We start from the raw sequence: 3,959 nt of genomic DNA on the forward strand, positions 1-3,959 counted from the left end.
GTCCTATAATTTTTATTGCCGGTATTACAGAATATTTATTTTGTTCTATCCTCGGAGGAATTAATCTAATAACCTTGGGCAATAGTGAGGGGATTAAATTTCTTATGGGAACACAGTTTTCTGTTGGGCTCAAAACTTTTAATTCTTTTGTTTCTATTTTTATTTCTATTTCTGATTCATTTTTGTAAAAATTATTTTCGAACACATTCTTAACAAAAGCATGTTTCCTCGACTAGCTTAGATTGAGTTTTCTGATCTGTTGTTCTTTCTTTTTGAATATTGAGGATCCATCATTAGTATTATTGATAATAAATTACCGCTTTCTTTCCTTTTATGCCCTTGCTGAATTTCGAAGGTACAAGCCTTTTAAAGTATGGAAGGTAAATCAGTCAACTTTTTTCTTTTAAGAATAAACATGTAATGTTCCATACATAAAATTTAGAGTAGAATATAATTATTGCAGAAGAATTAGAATAAGATACAAGTACTGGGAATTATCGAAGTGAAAAACATAGGCCTAGAAGCAAGAGAGTTTCGTTTGACCGCATCTTAGAAGACTGTGAAGGCAATGCCTGTTCTTGAGGGTTGCCTGCGTGCCACACGCTTGTCCTTCCAATTTCCCAAATATTATTCTTTTCTCCCAATTCCTCTTTCTTTAACTTCTTTTTTTTAATTTATTATATCTGCTTTAAATTTTGAACTTTAAAATGTGATACAATTAGTATTTAGAAATTGTCTTTCCTTTTCTCAAATTTTTCTTATTCACAATATTTTAGTCTGTTATTTGAGTAGAACTTTTACATGCATTGTGCCATTACTCCCTCCGGTCCACAATAAAGTAATTTTTTGGCTGTTTTCATACAAATTAAGAAATTCACCTTTTAACATTAATTAACAATGAAATTGATCATATTAACATTTACTATCTCTTCACATAAATACTTCTAACACATACTCCAACACTATTTACTCCAAGGGCAATGTAGGAAAAACACAATTAATTCTTTCTTGAAATCTGAAAAAAATCACTTATTTTGGACCACAAAAAAAGAGCCAAAAATCACTTATTGTGTACCGGAGGGAATATTTTAAAATAAGAGGAACTAAAACTTAGTAATATGTTTTTTTTTTCAATCGTTAGTTATTTATGTTTTATTTTTAAAATACTCATGTCGAGAAGATGAAAGTAGCAGAAATGAGGATGCTGAAATGGATGTGTGGGCATACCAGGTTAGATAAGATAAGGAATACTGATATTCGAAAAAAGGTGGAAATGGAACCCGCAAAGGACAAGATGAGGGAAGCTAGATTGGAATGGTACGAGCAAGTTTAGAAGAGGTGCATTGATGCCCCAATGAAGAGGTATGAGAGGTTGGCAATGGGAGGCTGAGGAGAGGTAGAGGGCGGCATAAGAAGTATTAGGGAGAGGTGATTAGGTATGACATCGCGCTACTTCAGCAACTGATTCAATCCATAGGGCTATTTGTGGGATTGTCAAGCGAGGATACCCAAAGGCATATACAAAATTTCTTGGAGATTACGAATACATACAACTATCTGAACGTCTCTAAGGACTATGTCAGACTAACTTTGTTTCCCTTTTCTCTAATGAGGGGAGCAAAGGAATGGTTAAACAAGGAGCCCGCAAACTCGATCCACACTTGGGATGATCTGGCACAAAAATTCCTAATCAAGTTTTTTCCCACTAAGAAGACTAAGGCACTGAGGAGCCAGATTCTTGGATTTCAACGACGAAATGGTGAGACTATTCGTCATGCTTGGGAAAGATATAAGAAATTACTCAGAGACTGCCCACATCATTGTCAGACTGATGAGGTGTTGGAACATACTTTTGTGGATGGATTAGACGAGACCTTCAAATTAATCTAGACTCAGCTTATAGAGCAAGTTGCATGCAAAAGCCATACACTGAGATTCAGACTCTGCTCAACAATTTCACTACAAATGATCATAACTGGTAGGGTGAAGGTGACTCGAGAAGGATGATAAAACAGAAAGCAGCAGTTACACTCGAGCTGGATGAGATGTTAGCCGTGCGAACAGAGATTGCTAAACTAAACAACCAAATAGCTAATATGGCAATGGGTCAAGGGCATCAAATGCAGCAGGTTCAGAGGATGGCTATATGTTGTGAAATTTGTGGAGATGGCTATATGAGCGATCAATGTTTGGTGAATCCTGAATCTATCTATTATGTGGACCAGCAAGGTAGAGGTCCAATGAACCAGAATAATCATTATGGAAACACCTATAATCCCAATTGGTGGAATCACCCGAATTTCTCATGGGGTGGGAATCAGACCACTCAAAATCAATACAAGCCTCAAGGGAACTATAATCAGCCTCAAAAGCCACCTCAATAGGTAGAAGAAAGCACCAATGATATGTTGAAAAAGCTATTGATTGACAACCAACAACTTAGAACAGATAATCAGTAATTGAGGACTGAATTTCAAAACATAGAGAGACAGATTGGGCAGTTGGCTGCACAACAAAACACTTAACCTGCAGGGGCCCTTTCTAATGATACAAGTAAGAATCCTCTAGTAAATGCTGTAACTTTGAGGAATGGCAGAGAATTAGAAGAAGTCCCAAAAAGAAAGAAAGAACAAGTCATTCCTAAGAGTGAGCTGATCCCCAAAACTGTGGGAGAAGCTGATAAAGAAACTGAAGAAAGTGAAAAGACTCTGATTGTAAGGTCACCACCTCCTTTCCCACAAAGATTGAAGAAGAAAAGTGATGACAGGATGTTCACAAATTTCTTGATATGCTGAGCCAAATTCAATTGAATCTTTCATTGGTTGATGTGCTACGTGAAATCCCAAAATATGCTAAGTACATAAAAGATATTGTGGCTAACAAAAGGAGGCTCATAGAGTTTGAGACAATGGAACTTACTGAAGAGTGCACCTCGAGAATTCAAAGAAAATTGCTGCAAAAGTTGAAGGATCCGGGGAGCTTCACCATACCTGTTCGAATTGGTGAGGTAGATGTGGGACATGCACTTTGCGATTTGGGAGCTAGCATAAATTTGATGCCCCTATCAGTTTTCAGTAAACTGGGGTTGAGAGATCCAAGGCCAACCACAGATATATTGAAGCTTGCTGATAGATCTATTATCCATCCCGAGGGGTGATATGCTACACCCCATATTTTCGTACGTAAGAGTACGCCGTAAGTCAATTGATGTAAGCTTAGAAATGAAATCATCTTTGAAATGTTTATAAAGTAAGTTAATCATGTTACCGTTGAGGTTACAAATATTTTAGATCATGAATACCAAGTACCAAGAGGGTTGGAAGTCTTAGAAGCTAAACGCATTGAAGAAAATAAGTTTCGTTGAAAGTCGACATGTTGAAATGTTATAACATGTACTTTTGGGGCGAGACTAGAGTGATTAACATTATAAGGAGGTTATGTTATGAGTTATTTTAGTCGTGTGCTAGTTGTGTGTTATGTTTTGAAGTCAAGCGAGTTGTGGCACAAAAGTTGGCAAAGGTCATCACAAGTTACATTCATTAATGTGCTGAAAATTAGGTCAAATGTAGCTGAGATTTTCTCTAAATATACTTGAAATTACGGGGTGATATACCTACCAAATTGAATATCTACGAGTCTAGTTTCTAACGCATTTAACCGTTTGTCGATACAACTTTGGAGTAGAGAGATATTCGCATTTTTGCGAGACTGCACAAGCAGCTCCCACGGGACCTACAAAGTCGGTGTAAAACTTCAGCTTGTATTTAAGTCAATTTTAAGTCGTTTTAACTCATTTTTCTCGTCCAAAACAGTTCCTAAATACTCTCCAAGGGATCCTCCATGATTCTGGGGTGAAAACCTAAGATAAAAATATGAATCCAACGCTAGAAATCCCACGGCTAGATCGTAGTTCTTCGTATTGTAGCTGTTTTGGAGGGTTCTTCAAAGGTAAGTAACCT

At 36.9% G+C, this 3,959-nt stretch overlaps 1 non-coding gene across 1 annotated transcript; it reads right to left on the reverse strand.

Moving 5' to 3' along the window:
* Positions 1-1,719: 1,719 nt before the first annotated feature.
* On the reverse strand, positions 1,720-1,826 carry LOC117279064 (small nucleolar RNA R71). The gene has a single exon (XR_004509461.1). It is a non-coding gene; the product is annotated as a small nucleolar RNA R71 (small nucleolar RNA).
* Positions 1,827-3,959: the final 2,133 nt, after the last annotated feature.

The sequence above is a fragment of the Nicotiana tomentosiformis genome, chromosome 9 (genome assembly GCF_000390325.3).
Source record: "Nicotiana tomentosiformis chromosome 9, ASM39032v3, whole genome shotgun sequence".
Taxonomy (NCBI): domain Eukaryota; kingdom Viridiplantae; phylum Streptophyta; class Magnoliopsida; order Solanales; family Solanaceae; genus Nicotiana; species Nicotiana tomentosiformis.